This window comes from Coptis chinensis, chromosome 7, assembly GCF_015680905.1.
Source record: "Coptis chinensis isolate HL-2020 chromosome 7, ASM1568090v1, whole genome shotgun sequence".
Classification (NCBI taxonomy): Eukaryota; Viridiplantae; Streptophyta; class Magnoliopsida; order Ranunculales; family Ranunculaceae; genus Coptis; species Coptis chinensis.
In genome coordinates, this window is record NC_141462.1 from 37793189 (window position 1) to 37814158 (window position 20970).

A 20970-nucleotide genomic window follows, 5' to 3' on the forward strand; every position below is an offset into this window, starting at 1 on the left:
TTCTCGTTGTTCATGGTAGATGATTTTTCTTCGGATCCATCCCTTTTTATTCTGGTCTTAAATCCAGCGCACTATTGAAATCAATACTCGCTAAGTCGTATAAGATATCATTACTGGCGAAGTCGTATGAGATGTTGATTACCTGGTAAGTGACATCCAATGGATAGAATGCATAGAAATCTAGTTGGCTCAATGGATTATGTTTGTCACGCCTGTTCTTGAATCTTGTCTAGAGTACTGTTATAATAGAAAAATATCTTAGTATTCTGGTGCAGTGCTTTACATGTGTTAGTGCATCTCGTTTAAATTGCTTGCCTGGGGTTTAAATTACTCGCCTGGGGTACGTCATTTCTCCCATATTGCCTGCCTGTTTGAGAGCATAGAGGTGACTACCGAGAGTAACCTTCAACTACTTGAATGTTGTGTCAGTGGCTGGTTGAAACAAGCAGAGAACGGTTTTGAGATATATAGTTATCTGTTGGGTTATGGAACCGTAGAGCTTCGCTCCGGTGTCTGACCAACATGCTTGAACCACCATGCTGTGTCGTAGTTGAAGCTCCCTCACGATTTGACGAGGTCGTTTGGAGGGAAGGGAAGGCTATTGGAATTGATGTTTGAACGACTTGTGGAAGTGGTTTGGGAAGAAACCCGAGCGACATGGTGAAGTTGTTTGGGAAGAAGGTCGAGCGATACACACTGGTCGTTTGAAACCAAAGCTGTTGGAATTTCTCCCTCACGACCTGATGGTGTCGTTTGAAGTTAAACAAATTCACAACTTTTCGGAATTTTGACAGTTTGTCGATATTTTGGCCCAAAACCCATTTTCTCACATTTTTTCTATATGTACCTATATAAAGAAAATATATTAGGGTTTTGAGACAATTTTTGAGAGATTCATTTCATGGGAATTGTGGGAGCTCTATTGAGTTAGGGTTTGAGTGAGGTTGCTTGTTCTTGATTCTAGACAACTCTTGTAAACTCTCCAATCTTTACTATAAAAGAAATTCGGCTCTTGTGTGGACGTAGGTAACATTTATCGAACAACCTTAAATCTTTGTGTCTCTTTGCATTTACTTTCATATTTATTATTTGTTATTAATTGTGATGATAAATTAGTGGTTTTGCTCTATTGAGTTTATTGTGATAACTACCAAAGTCTTGGGTGGGTGATTTCTTTGGTGTGAGCTCCAAGAAAAATTATTTGGGATAGAGAGTAACTAGGTTGAGGTGTGACTTCCTAGTGAAATCTCCCAACAAGTGGTATCGGAGCATTAGGTTGAATCATAAATACAAGGTGTTTGAGGAAAAGACTACACCATTAGCATTGAAAGCTAGGTGTTTGTAGAAATTCCTTTGAGAGGTTCTCCACTGTTGTTTGGTTCATTGGAAGTCATGACAACCGATAAAGAAAGCTACAAGATAGAGAAGTTTGATGGTACAAACTTCGGCTATTGGAAGATGCAAATTGTGGACGTACTCTATCAAAAGGATTTGATGGAAACTTTGATAAGTGAGAAGCCCGATAAGATTCCACAAGGCATATGAGATTTGCAAGATAGAAAGGCATTGGCCACAATCCGATTGAGTCTCTCGAAGTTGGTAGCCTTCAATATTAAAACCGAGAAGACGGCGAAATCTCTCATGGAGGCACTTACTACTATATATGAACAACCCTCGGCCGCGAACAAAGTCTATTTGATCACCAAGCTCTTTAGTATAAGAATGTCAGAGGGGACCTCCTTCAAGGATCACCTAAATGAATTCAACCAAACTAAGGACCAATTAGAATCGGTTGAGATTACATTTAGTGATGAGGTGCTAGCTTTGGCGATACTTGGACAATTGCCTCCAAGTTGGAAGGCGACTATGGCGGCTATTAGTGGCTCTGCGGGAATGACCAAGTTGAAGTTTGAATACATTGTTAGTATGGTACTAATCGAGGAAATCCGGAGACAGGATAGTCCTTCAACTTTGGGGTCGGCATTGAGCACTAAAAGTAGAGGAAGAAATTCATACAAGAGTTGTGGTAAGAAAAAGGCGAGGGGGAGATCGTAATCTCAAGCCCCCCCCCCCCCCCCCCCTCGATTGCAAAGCATTGAACACATTCCTCAAGATATAAATGAAGTTATACGCTACAATTGTGGTAAGCCTGGCCACTATAGTAGCAATTGCCCGACATCAAGAAACAACAACAACAATAGGAACAAGAAAAAGAATCAAGAAGCTAATGTTGTTGAGATGGTAGATGATGCTTTAATATGTTCGATGGAGCATAAGAAGGAGTCTTGGGTACTTGATTCCAGCTCATCTTTCCATGCTACCTCACATCGAGAGTTCTTTGAGAACTACACCGAAGGTGACCTCGGAACGGTCTTTCTCGGTGATGACCAACCTTGTGACATTGTCGGCAAGGGTGACGTGCATGCCAAGATGAATGACTCGTCATGGTTATTGAGGGACGTCAGACACGTTCCAGATTTGAGGAAGAATTTGATTTCTGTGGGGCAATTGGCAAGTGAAGGATTTGTTATAGTCTTCACCGGTAACACTTGGAAGGTCTCGAAGGGTTCAATGGTTGTTGCAAATGGTAAGAAAGATGGTACTCTCTACATGACTACACATAGTTGTGAGTCGATTGCCGTGGCATATGGCAAAGAGGATTTGAATGTTTGGCACCGCAGACTTGGTCACATGAGTGAGAAAGGAATGCAAATCCTTCACTCTTCTGGTAAACTCCAAAAGTTACAGTCAGCTGAAATTGACTTCTGTGAGAACTGTGTATTTGGAAAGCAGAAACAGGTGAGTTTTCAGAAGATGGGTTAGACTCCGAAAGCTAGCAAGCTTGAGTTGATTCATACAGATGTCTGGGGGCCAGCTAATGTCTCTTCACTTGGCAGAAAGTTATATTTTGTGACTTTCATTGATGACCATACTAGGAAGGTGTGGTCTATTTCTTGAGGCACAAGTCAGAAGTATTTGAAGTATTTGAAGTATTCAAGATTTGGAAGGCCATGGTTGAGAATGAGACAAGTTTGAAAGTAAAGAAGCTGAGATCCGACAACGGTGGAGAGTATGAGGATTCAGGTTTTAAGAAGTACTGTGCTGACAATGTCATCAAGATGGAAAAAACTTTGCCAAGGACACCTCAGCAGAATAGGGTTGCAGAGCGGATGAATAGAACACTAACAGAAAGAGCTAGGTGTATGTGTACACTAGCAGGCTTGCCCAAGCAGTTATGGGCAGAAAGTGTTAGCACAATGCCAGTTTACGATCGATCAGAGGACCGTCGGCACCTTTGGATTTTAAGATTCCAGAGGAAGTGTGGAGCGGGAAGGATGTGAACCTTTCCCATTTGAAGGTGTTTGGTTGTGTGACCTATGTCCACATTAGTGACCAAGCTAGAAGCAAGCTTGATGCTAAGTCACTAAAGTATACATTCATCGACTATGGCGGTGATGATTTTGGGTATCGCTTTTAGGATGATCAAAATTGGAAAATCATTCATAGTAGAGATGTTGTGTTTAATGAGAAGGTGATGTACAAGGATAGAGATGAAACACAAACCAAGAAATCGGTTACAGAGAGTGGCACAGAGTATTTTGAGTTAGAAGACTTTGATGTAAGTTGTGGTATAGTGGGAGCCCCACAATCAGAGGATGACAGTAGTAGTGACTCAGATAATAATAAGGATACTACATCACCGAGTCCATCTCCACCTCGTGCTCTAAGGAAGACATCCAGGCCACCTGTACCGAGTACGAGATATCCACCCTCTACCTATGTGAATTACTTGCTACTTACTGATAGTGGCGAGCCTTAATGCTATGATGAAGCATTGGAAGTGAGTGATGCAAGCAAGTGGGAGCTTGCTATGTAAGATGAGATGAAGTCCCTCATCTCTAATGGCACTTGGGAGTTAGCCAAACTACCCATGGGCAAGAAGGCTCTACAGAACAAATGAGTGTTTAGAGTCAAAGAGCAACATGATAGTTCCAAGAGATACAAAGCGAGGCTAGTGGTCAATGGTTTTCAGCAGAAAGCAGGTGTTGACTTCACAGAGATATTCTCCCGGTGGTGAAACCCGAATACTATTCGGTCAGTGTTGAGTATTGTTGTAGCGGAAGATTTATATCTTGAGCAGTTGGATGTTAAAACTGCCTTCCTCTATGGTGACCTAGTGAGGAAATTTACATGCAGCAACCGGAGGGTTTCAACAAGAAGGATAAAGAGAATATGGTATGCAGGCTCAGAAAGAGCTTGTATGGTTTGAAACAAGCCCCTAGGCAGTGGTATTAGAAGTTTGATAACTTCATGCAAGGAAATAGCTAATATAAGTGCAACGCTGACCATTGTTGCTATTTCAAGAGGTTCGACTCTAGCTACATCATCCTATTACTATATGTTGATGATATGTTAGCAGCGAGTTCTGATATGTCAAAAATTGGGAGATTGAAAGAGAAGTTGGTAAGTGAGTTCTCTATGAAGGACGTGGGTGCAGCGAAATAGATTCTAGGGATGAGGATCAAAAGAGATAGGCAGAAAGGTATTCTAGAGTTGTCTCAGGCTGAGTATATTGATAAGGTATTGAAGAGGTACAACATGGGTAGTGCGAAACCAGTTTGCACACCTTTGGCAGTCCACTTCAAGTTGCCCAAGGAACACTCTCCTAAGACTATTGAGGAAAGAAACTTCATGGCTAAGGTACCTTACGCCTTTGCCATTGGAAGTCTTATGTATGCCATGGTTTGCACGCGTCCGGATATAGCCTAAGCAGTAGGAGCTGTCAGTAGATTTATGTCTAATCCTGGCAAGCAACATTGGGAAGCCGTGAAGTGGATATTGAGATATCTGAGAGGTACTACAGAGAAATGCCTATGTTATGGAAGGGGTGTTGTGAACTTGCAAGGTATGTGGATGCCAATTTTGCTGGTGAGGTGGATTGCAAAAGAAGCACTACTGGTTATGTCTTTACAGTAGGTGAAACTGCAGTGAGTTTGATTTCTCAGTTACAGAAGATTGTTGCTTTGTCTACCACAGAAGCAGAGTATGTGGCCGTTACAGAGGCAAGCAAGGAGGTGATTTGGTTACAGGGATTGATGGAAAAGTTTGGGATGAAGCAAGAGAGGAGTGTGTTACACAATGATAGTCAGAGTACTATACATCTTGCTAAGAATTCCGCTTTTCATTCTAGGACCAAGCACCACTATACCATAATAGGATATTTACAACACGCACCTTTTTTGCTTTGCAACGGGTTTTTACCGTTAGCAAGTTGCCAATGCTATATAAGCGTTGGTAATGTTGTTAAGTGTTGCTTCAATTCGGGTGAATTTCAAGAATTAATTTCTAACGCTTAAAAATCATTTGAGAAATGTTACAAATCAAAAATTTGAAAATTTCGTAAAAGGTGGAAACCAAAAAAAATTGCACTCTATTATTTCGGTCGAAATATAAAAGATAACCTTAACTTTAGTCTCCTCTCTCTCTCGCTCACTTGGGTTAATATTACTTCAATTTTGCTTGGCTTGATACTGCTCCAAATTTTCTTGCTTCAAAGGTATGATTTTTATTTTTGTCGATGCGCTGGAGCGAGCTTTGCAATATTTTTAGTTAATTCGGATCTCTGAAATGTTATTTTTTTAGAGTTTATTGTTATAAATTAATTATTTGCTGTTTATGACACCTTAGAGGATGTACCGAAAGATGTAAAGTTCAACTGCTTAAATACAATATCGTAAATGATTGAGAGATGCTTCAATCAAATCCCTTTTGACCACTAATATTTGATGATGTGCAGGTTAAAGCAAATAAACGCTATGCAGGGTCCTCGAAATGGACAGCTCAGGTATTACACTTGCTCCTTTTTTTATCTTGACATTGGTGTTATATAGAAGAGTTGGTAATTACACTTGATCTACTGGGTTTTGGTAATTGGTGGAAGAAAAAAGATGGAAAGACTATGAACGAAGCTCATGAGAGGCTAAAGGTAAGTGAACTCCTTTACATTGGTGCTCATTTTGTGTTACGACAAATAAAGGACGAGTTTGGGACAGTCCAAGCAGATCCTCGACTCTTGGACTCATGTGTATCAGTTTCTTTTCGTACTAACGATTGTAAGCCCATTTAGCTTTATCTTCTTCTTCTTCTTCTTCATCAGTTTCTTGTTTAGTTATAAATTTTTGGTTGTTTTTCGTACTCATCTGGTATGAGTATAACATATGATATATTCTCACCATTATTTTGTCCCTCGTTTTGAACTTATTTCCAGATGATATATATGGAAATGGAAACCCATCAGCTAGTACTAGACTAAATAACGCCTCGCTCGGTCAAGAAAATAGATATAGATACAGTAATGATACTGCGTTTGGACTAAATTTTGATCCCTCAACACAGCTCGACTTGGCGTCCTAGGAACAGGTCCTAGAATGTTGTAATTTAGGATTTAGAAATTCTGATTCATCTACCCAATATACCAGTATTGGAAACTTGCCTGAACAAGAGAATATGATACGTGGGAAACTTTTTATGGATGAGCTTAATTTCCAAAGAAGAAGTCAGGCAGATCGAAGGCCAAATGAAATGGCATGTAATATAACCGTCCTGTTTCATCCAAGTATTTTGGTAGTAGTGCTTAACATGCTTGTGAGCTCAATATGCAAGTTAGAGGTGTTATATTAAAAAACGTGTACATGCTTGAGTGGTTATTAGTCTGGATAGGTGTTTAGACGCCTGCTATTATTTGCCACTTCCTTAACACATTTAATTAGATTGGGATTAGTAGTATTCACTACAAGTTTTAGGAATGGAAATCGTCTATTTTAGCTATTGACTCTTTCCTTGAGTCTAGTACTGTATTTAGATTCATTTTTCTCTTCATGTTTCTGAGCTTTAACCTAATTGCTTAATTTATTTATTCAGATTGCTTTAGAAGACACTTCTTCACATATATTTAAATGGCCCATGGAACTTTTTTATCTTGACATTGGTAATACTAAGTATAACACTGATAGTGTTATTGTGGAAGGGAAACTGAACATTCATTTAGTTCCGCATTCGCATGACGATGTTGGTTGGTTAATAAATTATATGTTACTTTCCCACTCAGTTAAACTCTTCTTAAACAACTCCTCATTAGAAAGAACCAAACCAAGAAGAAACTTGGACTTTCAGTAGCAGTCCCAACTTCAGTTGAAACTAAACAAGTGGACAAAAACAACTTTTCAAATGACTCACCAGTTGCACTTCCAACTAATGATGATTTTCTCGATAGTTGTGAGGATATGTTTAATGTGTGCTTCGAAAATTTGAGCAAATCTGGAAACAAACTAGTTGTCGTTCTTTCAAGTAGGAATATATTTAAGGGAGATAGACTACTCAAGGAGATAAGTAGGAGGTGAAATCTTATTGGGTTCATAATGAAACTTAGTATAGTGGGAATTCGAGATGTCCCAATAGAGAGATAAAGTATTTATTGTCTTATATAGGCCACCTCAACCTACATTCTTTCCATTTTTCTATCTTCTTTTGTAGATCCTTATTTATTGATCAGAATACCTTTTACAAATCACTTTGCATTGTGCATTCGTAGTTTTGTAGTTTCGTACAATTATTAATGCTTACACAGTTTAAAAAGAATGGTGTGGTGTTTAGTGGTATTAAATTCTTGACCACATTTAGAATTTGTTGTTTTTAACTTGGTTGCCAAGAACTAGTAAGAGATACATTGGTTGTTTCCCAGAAAGAAAAAAAAGTTCTATTGGTGTACTGAGACGATGGCCCTTGAGTATGAATTTGACACTTAAGTAGATGATCAAACTATCACACACCATTCTTTCAAATAAATTACATTTCAAGGAAGATTATTTATGAATAATTAGTGGGTATTTTTGACAGTAAGTTTTCCACATTTTCTTTTAAGGATCCATAGTTTTTTGTCTTATTTATAGGCCATTTGAACAGTACATTTTCCTATTTATCTTGACTTTATATGCCTAGGTTATTGATGAAAAGGATGTATGTACTGACTGTAGTGCCAGATGTCCGAATCCTTGGTGGGTTTGAATACCAACTCTAAGATTTCATTGAATAATTGTTAGTACTTCAGAGAAAGTTGAACATAATGGTATTTAATGATATTGAACGCTTGAAGATGTGCCCAAAGGGAATTGATTTAATTTACACATTCAGTTTTATGAATAGAAAGAAATAATAAAGGTTGCTTTTCAGGGTTTTTTCTTTTTCTTAAATGGTATTAGGATGCTAGAGTTCCTGATGTTCTTATGTGTTTTGAGAATGTATCAATGTAAAGAAAACATGTTCAGGAATAAGAAATTTAATTATTGCTTATTTCATTTGTAAATGCATTTTATACTGATGAAGATATATGTTATCTTATTTTTGTTCAATAAAAGTGTCTTTTTTTGTGTCCTTTTTCTCTTTCTTTACCCGAGTTGTAATATATGTCTACAACTAATAAGGGGAAAACATCATGAACTAGTATATAGCAATATATACTTGTTAGTGAAATATTAAAAAGTTCTCTTGGCTTTCTTTTTGCTAATTTATTATCCTATATTAACAGGACTTCGGGAGAAGCATCAATTGGAACTAGAAAATTTGGCATTAACGGTAGCACCTTTCAAGACACTAAAGTTTTTCACTTTGCCTATTGTTTAGTACCTTAAGCGCTCGATAACGTATCTTCTTACTAAAGGTGGCTGGCTTTTGTTTCTGAGCGTTATGATATTGGCTTTTGGAGTCTTACTTATTACTATTGATGGACCCCATGAAAAGGTATGTGAATCATGATTAGCTAATAATTCTATTAGTCTATTACTAAAAAAAAAACATTAGCCTGGTCATATGACCTTGTTTCAGAAAATTTCGTCAATATTTATTCCACAAAGATTTTTTCACATGACAATGCATTAATACTAAAACGTCAGCTTTGCTCTTGTAATGCTCGTATTGATTATTCCATGGCTCATTTAGCGAACTAAGTGATGTTAATTTCAATCATTAAAAATACTAATCACCGTTGGTTATTTGGTGATATTCAATGGTTAAGCCTTTCTTTTGGCTAGATATGACTTATGAGAAGTTATGTTTGAAGGTAAAAAGTGGTATGTTCTAAATATACAATGAGTAATTGATATAGGAATCTATTTGCTTTTGTGTCCTTCTCTCTTGATTTGTTTATAAAGTGGCTTGAGAACTAGGGTGTCTTTGATTGCATGAGGGAATTTGCACCACTAAATCCCACATTTTAGTGCAATTCTCAAGAGATAGGAATCATATATAGGTAGGTATGGGAAACTTTTGACATCCTCAAGAATGTCTGTGGAGAAGTTGTATGGGAATTCTTACATTATATTAGTAGGGCATGAAAGACTTTTCTAAGGGAAATGATCCTTTGATTGGTAATCTCCTACTTACTCGTTAGTTTTTCTTTTTCGATCGATAAAGGTCCTGTATGTGAATTGATATTGAATCAGGTTCATTTGTATATCTGATGAGATTTGCATAAGTAAGCTAATTCATAATATATTTATGTGGACTTTCGGAAATCTATTTTTGAGTCATGAGTATAGGACCCTTTACATGTAAGACCTATCACTCGTGCAAGTTCTTTCTTAGCTTGATAGATCATTTTATTGTCATTCGGTGTATTGTGTAGGGTATCAATTTTATGAAGGGAAAAACAAGAAGGCCAAAAGAATTGCTTCCCAATCTGATGAGTCGTGCTCACCTCAAGCTCTTCATTAAGGTAAAAACTTAAACCCCACTCTCTATTTTCTCAATTTTCAACTCGTCAAGTTACTATACACTACTACAGAATGACACTTATACCACTGTTTTTAAGTGTGGTATAAATATATTTACCACTGTTATACAACCGTGACAATAGATGGTGTGGTATATAATAATAGCAAAACTGTGGTATATATCTTTAACGGATACCACAGTTTTTCAAAGAACCGTAGTTTGTATGCCCATTATATACCACGGTTGTCAACAGAACCGTGGCATATAAGCTATTGAAACCGTGGTTTATATTAGTGTATGTGTTATAATACCGTGGTATATAGTTATACTAAACACTACGGTTTATGCCAAACTGTGGTATATATATATATATATATATATATATATATATTTTAATAATAATGCTAGTAAATGATCTTCCACTTAAAACCGAACCTGCATAACAAAATTTACACACTGCCTACATACAACATTTCCATCTTCCCAACAAATTCCAAAATGTACAATAAACTATCAAACATTGCAAAAAAGATAATAATAATAAAAAAAACTTCCATTAATTTTTGAGTGCACTAAGAAAACAAACTTCAAATTCCTTTTCATAAATTAAAAAGGTAAGACTCATAAATTAAACTGGAGGGTCCAACATAGCTAAAACTCATCCTCATTCGCTCCGATTTGAAACACCCCATTTTCTGGATGAACTAAATAATATCGAGTCGAACACCGTCAAGTTCATCTTGCGTGTATGTCTCCTTCAGTTCTAGTTAAGTTACATGGCTGACATATCCCTTATCTTGAATCACCTGCAAGAGAGAAACCGATAAGAACTTCCACATTCTTGACTGATGAATATCAACTATCAACCTTAATAGAAGATAAAATAAAGAACATGTACTCGCACAACATAGACCAAAAAGCTAGTTTAGGAATATAAGTGATTGAATGCCGCCTTCTTTTAAAATCTTCAGTAGATTACCAACAACATTTAATATTATTGGCTTGAGACCTAATGTGATGTATACATGTTTAAAGATAACACATGTCAAATGGTAGTGTAAAGTGCTACAAGCTTACAATGAGGTAGAGCAATCAAACTTGAGTAATTCTCAATGAATGACAGCAAAACGTAACTACAACTACACCACCTATTGGAAAAAAATTAAAAAAAAATAAAAATAAAAAATAAAAAAATAACTACACCAGCTATGAGTCAATATTTGACGAAGTGAAAGAAAACAAATATGAAAACACTTACTTTGGCCATGACTTAATGCCGAAATTCAGCAAACCTACAATACTATTGGCCGGTTTCATTCAGATAGATCCCTTACCACCACAAAGATATTAGGAGCATGCATGCATGCACCGTTTAGGTAGGAGGAAAACTCCTATATCTAATGAGTCCAATTAGTGGATCACTTTTATGGTAATCTTAAAGGCTATGTAACCATCCCATCAAATAATAATTTCTATATTTCTAATTTTTTGTGATCATCGTAATTTAATCAAACTTATTTTAGCTTTGACCAAATATACCAAGGTGGGAACAATTGAATTCTATGACCTTATTCCCTTCCAATTTCTAACATGTGCAAACTGGCTACTAAAAGTGGAATATATGTTCAAAAGTATAACCGGGGCCTTCTTTGTTTTAATCAAATGACTAGAAGCAATGTTTTCAGTATATATAGATTACAACATTTAAGTGTCAGGCAGCCAACATAAACCCTACAAGGTAAGTACCAACTCTACCCACTTCGCAGTCATTGAAAGCATTGAATTCACACAGGGAAAAATCCTGATTGACCTTTCTTCACTAAAACTGTCGTAACTTCCTTTTTATAACTTGGATTAGTACAAGGTAAATTGGGTTTGAAACATAATTAAATTACCTACAACTAATGTTTATACCATGAAAGCAGATTCTTAACAGAAAATTCACAGAACGCGACCAAACACAGAACTTGGTCATAAAAATTCTGACGGACCTCTCTGTATTAAAACAGTCTTAACTTACTGTGTAGATATTGAAACGAGGTGAATCCAACTGTATTGGAAAGAAGACTTGCAGATCTAAAAATCTTATTCAAGCCCCGAGACCTCATTCCCAAGCATGATTTTTCAGGACTCTTCTGAACCGACCCCAGAAAACTAAACCAAGAAAACTACTGCTTATGTAGCAAACTGAAACAAACATCTCATAGCTTCACAAACAAAGATTAACAATCAATTACCTCAAACAGGATGCCCCCGAAAGTCGGTCGGTTTTGTCGCATTAAAGACCCATAGCGGCCACATCAACTCTTCTAACCTCTTACGTGATAGAGAAGTTGTTCCTCTCACTTGCTCATGGAGGAACCAGTTTGAGTAGTATCCCTACCCTCCAGAAGGTCTTTGGGCTAATAACTTTCAATGCAGTAACATTCATGTACAAATCTCCATGAAATATTTTACAAGGGTAAACCACCAAGTTTTAGTTTAGAGAAGATTTTTTCTACATACAAAGCCTGCTTTAATCTTACTATTCCACTTTGTAGTTCTAATAATACAGCTAGAGAAGTTAATTATAATTGGGAAAGCTATGCGCTTAAGCGTATAAATGGGCAATCTGATTTACCAATGAAAACAATGAACAGAGACCTCTTTACAACTTATTTGGTCCAATTAACTCAGTTTGTTTTACAGCTCTTGCCTACATGTTTTGAAACTATAAAACAACCATTCACTAGATAAAAAAAATACTAAATTGAGAAAATATTACTTTAAATTGGCAATTAGATCAATTGGATTTATGTATATTGGAATTTAGTATTTCGTTTTATTTTTTTTGTGGAAAACCTAACCTCGCAGCAATAAAAGTAGAGGACTATAAATAGTACAAAGTACAAACCCTTAGAGTAAAAACAGCCCAACCCGACCACCGCTTTCATGCATCACTCCTTCCGCTTGTCGTTCCCGAAGTAGAAGAAAAACAAGTACAAGAAAGTAAGAATCAATAAAGTGTCATTGTATGTATAATAAGCAAAAAGCAAAAGGAAACTGATGAAGTTACCAAAAGGATGTAATCAATCAAATGGGGCAAGTTTCAGGTTAGAACATCCATTGCTTCCGCCTCGAGACTAGCTTGGAGCTACTCTTAGTTGGCGATATATATTTTTTTTGCTAAAAGGGCCCATTTTCTAGATCCTATTACCTAACTTTGAAGAGAAAGTGAAAGGAATACATGTCATGTAAACCCATACCAAAAACAGGATCATTCTGCCCATACCCTCCATTAAAAATGTTGTTGCCTTGGTCATGTATGCCTTACTTCTTAATATGGAGCTAATATTTCAAATACATATATTGTAGCCCCCCTACACTTCTTTCTCCAAAACACCAAAATATTCTACAATTCAAGTTTCATCACATAAGTCTTTTCTCAATATTCCATATATACCCATCTTCATGTGTACAACATTCTATTGAGAGATCATATCATGAATCTTCACCTAACAATTAAAAAATAAAGTTAAGAAGCCATAAATTAGATAGCAATTAAATGTGCAAGAAAACATAATTGTAAGGATACAATTGGTTTTGAAAAGAAAAGAAAGTTAGTTACTTAGTGCGCTATGTAACCAACACTAGAAAACAAAGTTAAGAAGCCATAGAATAGATAGCAATTAAATGTGCAAGAAAACAGGAACTTCAAGGAATAATTGATTTTGAAAAGAAAAAAAAACATATATATAGTTACTTGGCACGCTATGTAACCGACACTAGTGTCGACACACACAACAACAAGCTAAAAACAGATATATAGCATAAACCGAATTGTTGAATGAACTAACTTTTCATCCTAGGTCACTATATCCCAAAACCCAATCTAACTAAGAAAAATATATAGCATAAAGTCGACCCAAAGAAGTTCTGCTTTGCTTTGATCAGCAAAGACAAGTCTTGTATATAAAACCCGACACCAAAAACTGCAGCACTAAAAACTCAATGGAAGATTTTAACAACTACTTGCCTTATTAGATTATTGAAGGCAGAAATTGTAAATCTAAACTTAAAGTTTTTCTTGGCACTTCAAGCAATAAAACCCGACAAACTCCACAGCAACCATATGTTAATAAGACCAAAGATCTGATCTTTGGCACATTCGGGAATGCCCAAGTCTTGAAAATGCCGACCTATGTAATTAGTGACCACTAAGAAAATAACAGTTGCTTTTAACTTTCATTAGCAAACAAATTTGAGCACCTCCAAATAACTATAGTCGATTTGTATAAACCTTAACATTTTAACGAATTAAGAATTGGAAAACAATAGGTAATGAACCCTAAAAAGACACTTAGACACCTAAATCAGAACCCAAATAGGCAAAGAACCACCAACTGAATGAAACTCAACATTAACCCCAAATTAAAAAGAGATAAAAAAAAAAGTATAATCCTAAAAGGATGGAGGACGATGAAGCACCTGTATTTGAAGTCGATCTTCAGCGTGAACAAAGTTCTACTTTAGCGGCTTCGCTCCTCCAATGAACCACTTTGGAACATGTTTTGTTTGATTAAGAGATGAAAATGAGATCCAACAGAAAATTTAAAGCTTTCCAAGAACTTGCAAATCAACCAAAAAATCAGCAACAACATAAAACCCAAACGCAAAAACCAATAGCGAGAACCATGGACCCTTATGGCCTATTGATGACTTAAGTAAATCTATGTCTTACTGAGCACTAGAACATAAAACTTTCCTCCCAAACTGCGTGATAAGAATTAAGAACAGGATTGGCAAAAATAGGCAGAGTAAACTAGCTACTCAGTTTTGCAGATCAGCTAGAGTTGGTTAAATTAATACCATGTATCCAAAAATTGATAGAGAACATACGACTTATGCAAATGCCTAAGCAAATTAGAACTTAGTGTAGCTAACAAACAAGAACAATCAAATCTAATTTTCTAGATTAACGAGGAATCATATCAAAATAAAATCAAGGAATATGAGTGCACTTAACTCTAGGCCTAATTTCAAAAAGTGTTAATGTCTCTTGTCTTGTCTACCGACCATTCCCTCCACATTCCAATACAACCTCTTCCATTTCCAACGTACATAGTGAAGCTACATCAAGTATGGGTAACCATGCTCACAGTATTGCTATGATGGGCACAAGTGAGTGCATAGAAAAATAAAGCGATAAGAATAAGTCAGGGGCCAACGGAATTAATAGATCAATGTAACATGCTTTCATTATTTAAGGTAATCTACTTTAGAACAAAACTAAGTGAAAACAATTCATACCCATTAAATTCAGTCCAAGGAAAAATAAAAAGTAGGAAAATGAAAGAGGAAAACAGTGGATACCCCTTTATTTTTATTATCTTCTTATCCTCCCCCGGTAGTCTTCGTGAGAGGTAATAAAAGAATTTATGATGGTACTTCGTCACTTGGAGTAGACCAGGGAAGGGGTGTGTCGCGCCCCAATTTTCCAGACAACTGAATATTCAAATAAAAGAGCTCAATCCAAATATTCAACCGTCTGATAAACCAAGACGTGAGCAGGTTTGACTCACACGAGTCCAAACTAGAACTAGAATATAAAACCCCCTTAACATGGCTAAAAAAAAAAAAAAAAATTCGACAGAGTTTCCCCTATATTTCTAACATCTCATAAATTTTACAACCTGTCCTAACCTGAAAATCAGCTAATATACTTCCATTTAATACATTCAACCTCAGTCGCAACCCAACTACTAAAGATATATTGATCGCGGGTAATCGGCTACTTAACCATCTCAACAAATGTCGGTTAAATCAAGTAGCTGCAGTAGCCACCAAAACCAATCTCATACCCCATATCGGTCTTTCACAAGTGAACGCTAATCCATGTCATAATTATGTAATACCCACACTTTTACTTCCCGGATGCTCGAGGTGTGCCCAATGCTAGAGTTAAGATGTCCTTACTTCCTTGGTAACTACCTTCCTCTCCTCCACTTCCTTAGTCAAAGACATCCTTCAATTAATTTTTGAAGTAAACAAGGATTTAGCAAGTCCAAATCACAACAATTAGCATTCATGTCTAACATTAAAACATAAATAATAAACGATTAGAAAACTTACAATCTTTTCAGCCACTCTTTCTATAGCAACTTCAATGTATTTTCATTTTCTTGAGTAAGCTCTTTTCCATATTGAAGACCTTCGATTTTTTCCATTGAAAGCTGGTCCCAACTCTTTTTTCTATGGTTACAAAATAATCACGCAAACGACATGGTTAATACGATGCATGTCTAGGGTGTCTTCAGAAAATAATTCGCGTGTTTTTTTTTTATTTTTTTTTTTTTCTGGAAACAGTAAGTTAGTATCCTATTAATGGAAATCAACCACAAAAACAAGAAGTTAAAAAACAAACAAACAAAAGAAACCAATCAGTACAACACAACATGTGCTAGTGGCGTAAAGGAATCCTCACTAGGTTAGACGAAAGCAAGAAAAACTAATCAAAACACAAGAATCAGGCGACAACTCCACGATGAGTCTAAGAAATACAAGTCAAAGTTGGTCGATACCTACTCTCTCTACGTAAAGATACCGGGACTTGGTGTGGGGAATACATACTTCTAAAGATAAACAATGGTAAAGGGCACTGGAGATATAATGGTGTTGAGCAACTGATGTGTTCTAAATTGCTATGATTTACTCAGAATAAATCCCTGGAAGATTGGTGACCAATATAATGCAACACTATCTCTTCTTAGCCCAGGGAAGAGGGCCAACATAAATGCCATAAAGATGCATGCGAGGATTCTACAAAGAACCAATACAATCCAGGCCATACTAATCCAATCAAGAAAGAAACATAGAACAAAGTGGGGAGAATTAATAAAGAGTATGGGCAATTCTATAAGCTTGCCGGCTGGCTATGATTCTTTGCTTCAGGCATAACACAGTACCATGCTAGTAGAACCACTTGTACAAATCCAATATTATGAACAGGTATATCAAGATGTATTACTGACCATAAATCACATATAACAAACCATATTAAACAACTTGTACAAACCATAAATCACATATAACAAACCATATACCAAATCATTTTTCTCTCCTAAGTATAAAAGCAAAGGAGGCTTCTTTGTTGCAATAAATGCAATAACCAAATTTGGGTCATAATCCCTTTTAAAATCGAACGCTTTTTTTTATTGGCTTTAAAGGGTGGGTTGGGGTAAAAAGAAGGCAATTTGCATTGAAAAATCCATTAATTAAAGGTTATTGATTTACTTTTTTTTTAAACAAGTAAAGCCGAGACAGGGTATCGAAGCAAGGGGAAGTGAAATCCAAAAACGGATGAGACGGTTTCGAGGAATCCCATGGGTAATCAATAGACCAAAGACACTTTGTTGAAAGGCCGGTCTCCAGTAGTGTTTGCACATGTATTTCCTCAACTAGAATCAATCCACTCTCATTCATGCATCAGGCTTGTGGTAGTCCTTTATGGGATCAGTTCCATTCAAATACGTTGTAGCTAGTAGAAATTCCATTTTTTACTCTTTCGCTTTTGATTCATTCCGTTCCGTCACGTGCTTCTTCACCTTGAAACTCTTTCTAAAAAAGCTATAAGGGTGCTCGGTTGATCCCCAGCGTTTGATCTCGTCTGACAGTCCGTCCTTCTTTTTGGGGTGGCAGCCAGTAGCGGATACTTTAGAAGAGAAGATCGAAAGTGACTTCTCCTTTTAGAGTTTATAAAGGGAGGTAGCAATGGAATTAGGACAGCCCCTACCAAATAAAATGAAAGAGTGTTGTGTGAGTACCAAGAGTTGTATACCCAAGTACAGATGCTATGGAAGCAACATAGCTAGTTGGTTTACCATAACTATTAAGGGCTGCTAGGTGAATTCCTAAAGTAGATTAGTTCGAACAAAGAACACTCGTCTCAAGCACCGGGGACCAATACCTAGTTTTTACCCATAACCCGCCTCTGCAACATTGGAACCAAGATCGGGCTTGGCATAGTTGCAAAGACGAAGTTTCCGGTCTCTTTAACTAACCGGGCTAACTGGGATCGAGAGCTTTCTTATCATGCTGCTCTTGGATCGAAAAAAAGAGGTCTTTGGACCAAGGCTTAAACCGCCAGCACGGACGAAGCTAGCCGGGCGAAGGGATTCAGCAGGACCGAGTCAAGCAACTAAAGCGACTACCATACATAGAGCTGGAAGTCGCACTATTGGATGAGAAGGAACTAAAGCCTGAACTGAATGTGGAAACAAAACCGCAGACAGAAGAAGAATCGCCCTACTTTATTACGGCCTTTCCCTCTTGGAATAAGCATAGCCAAGTAACCCCTAAAAAGAGGAAGAGAGTGTAATGCCATAGAGTTGTAGCCTTTTCATTATTATATCCTTTTGGATTCCTCGAAAGAAGCCGCCAAGTTAATGGGCTTTTCGTGATATAAAACTATCCCGTTCCTCCTCGGGGGTTGGGGCTTTCGGTTAAAATTTGTTAGTAGTACTTATAGTCAATGTCTCTAACTGGATGAGTGGAACGAAGGGGAGGAAGGCACCCGAAAGCGAGGGAGGGTCGCCCAGTAACCGATTAGCAGCATCGGCTGTCCGCCGCCAGAGCATTACTTTCGAATAGGCTTATGAGGCGAATGGTTGGTTCCTTATGCTCGATCGAGACAAGAGCGATAGCGAATCAGCCATCCGCTTTGAAAGAAAACATCGGAATCGGGAACAACGGCTAGCACTAGGCATGGGCATATCGTGAAATGAGGTTGGGCGAGACGCCGGAAGGTTTGATCCAATCGCCCGGCATTCGCCTTTGGGCTTTCGGACAAAGAGACAAGCACTATTCGCCTTTCGGCCGCCTTATTCTAGCCATGGCATTAATCGAGGGCTTTCCATCCGCACAAGAAAAAGCGTGTGCATTTAGAAAGGTTTACTTCAGAAGAGCCCCGGTTCGGCTATGTATGTCCAAGCACACAAGCAACGGTCGGGTGGTGGTCTATAGTCGGTCTTATAGGATATCGGCAATCCAACAACGGGCAGATAATTGGAACATGAAAATTACATTGGCGATTAGCGGCCGGCAACCATTTGGTGAGCTGATTGAAATCCTGTACCATTATCATCCTTTTTATTTCGACCAAGCGAAGGAGGAAGCAAAGATCGTCGGAAGATCGAACGAGTCTCGTCTCCCAAGCTTTGAGTTAGTAGCTATAGGCTGTTCCTAGTAGCTAGGTATCTAGGTAGTTCCCAGAGCTAGTAGCTCTCTTCTTGGATGGCTGTCTTAATGCAGTCAACCATATTAAACAACAACAATCATACCTTGTATATCATCTCTGACCGATTAATCCCACCAAGAACCTTTATACGCTTCGAATGCAATCAATCAACTCTCGAAGCATATATCTTAACACCAGCCTCCAATGTACAACTTGCCTACACACAAAAACAAAACAAAACAATCAAAAAAAGACCCAACATTTAATAAAAGAAAAAAACTTGAGTGGGGCGCACCTTTTGGAAATTAGTTTCTACGTCATTATCATCTTGAGTATCAATTCTAATAATCTCACACATATGATCAATCAACCTTAACTCCCAAGTATTCTTCTGATTAATCTTATTCTCACTTGCTAATTTAATACAATTTGTGAAAAGTTCAGTAATTTGCTCTTTACTGAAACATAAAGGGTCGGGTTGAGATTGAAGTGGAGGAGGAGAAACGACAAGAATGGATTTGCGACAAATGGCTGCTGCACGCGCACGTGCACATTCGAGTTGGTCGTTGTTTGAGAATAATAATGGACTCGTTGGTCCTCATCCTCCTCCCTCGTGTTGGGGTGGTTTTTGGGTTTCGGTCATTGCTTTTGATTTTGAGGTGTGGTCTCGCTTTTTCAAGAGAGAGAAGAGGAAATGATTTTGAGTTTTTCAGTGTGTGTTTTTTTCCCTCCTCAAAAATTGAATATGAGAAGCTTTTCGGGTTGGGCTTGCGAGTTGGAGGCCCAATTTAATAGACAATGGATTAAATCCATTAAGCTGTGTATTTTTTTTTCGTATTTGACTATTTGGCATAAAGTCATAAACCACGGTAGAAAGTGGAAAATTTATATACCACGCTTTTATGTTTAAGGTAGTGGGGATGTGGAGTACTCTCATCTTTGAAAAAAAAACTAACCATGGTATATGGCCCAACTTATCCCACGGTTTTCATGTAACTGTGGCATATACTAGTAAACCAATGACCAAAGAAATTTCCGCCGTGGTATATAAGTATTTCCCATGGTTTTTGAAAGAACCGTGGTATAAACGTTTTTATTGACCGTGGTATATGTGTCATTTTGTAGTAGTGATAAGGTTTTTTTTTTATGCACCGATTTTATGTAATCATTGTTTATGTCGTCGAGATATGGGAGTAGACAACAAATGGTCTATCTTTGGGGGTGGGGGGGGGGGGGGGTCAAATATTTAATTAATTGCATGAATTTAATTAATTAGTATGATTGTTTTTCTGAGTTCATTATTTGTTTTGTGATTTTTTGGGAATTAGATGGGCTTTGTGGAGCGGCGTTAAGATTTATATTGAGTGAAGCCATCATCACTAATGCTTGTTATTACATTCTGAAGTTCGGAATTGCTTAGAAAATCGTATAGAAATTTGTAACCCTTAGTAAATCTGAATTTGTAACCCTCATAACTCTTTTGAAGTTATATATATGGTTCAATGAATATAATATTTTTTTTTCAGGCGTTTGTTTGTGTTTATTTTACTTGTCAAATGGTATGAAAAAGCATTAGTACCAGGAGGTGCAGGTTTAGAGTAGGATTTATTTTTTATTTATTTTTATCATATCAACACATTAGTAACGGTTGTAAACCGTTGCAAAGCAAAAAATAAATATTAAAGCATCCATCAATAATCGTTACAAATCAAACTACGCAACGCTTTTTGACAGTTAGTAATTGTCACTCCGCGAACGGTTAATAACCGTTGGAAAATTTTGTTTACAACCCTTTTAACCGTTAATAATTGTCACTCTGAAAGCGGTTAATAACTGTTGGAAATTTCTGTTTGCAACGATTATTAACTCATTTGCAAAAATTTCCAACACTTTACCTCCATCGCCATATTTGCAACGCTTAAAAAGCGTTGCAAAAATTATTAGCAACGGTTTTTTGCAGTTGCAAATAGCCTGTTATGGTGTAGTGC

The 20970-nt window shown here is 37.2% G+C and overlaps 1 long non-coding RNA gene across 10 annotated transcripts; it reads left to right on the top strand.

The window, feature by feature from the left end:
- The first annotated feature begins 5365 nt into the window (after positions 1 to 5365).
- On the top strand, positions 5366 to 20510 carry LOC147487419 (uncharacterized). Of its 10 annotated transcripts, XR_015202975.1 has the most exons (7): positions 5366 to 5557; positions 5798 to 5845; positions 5942 to 5986; positions 8585 to 8631; positions 8717 to 8796; positions 9680 to 9769; positions 20311 to 20510. It is a non-coding gene; the product is annotated as an uncharacterized LOC147487419 (long non-coding RNA). The 10 variants fall into 10 exon arrangements; XR_015202974.1 differs by having other exon boundaries at positions 5798 to 5986; XR_015202973.1 differs by having other exon boundaries at positions 5368 to 5557; positions 5798 to 6113.
- The last annotated feature ends 460 nt before the right edge of the window (positions 20511 to 20970 follow it).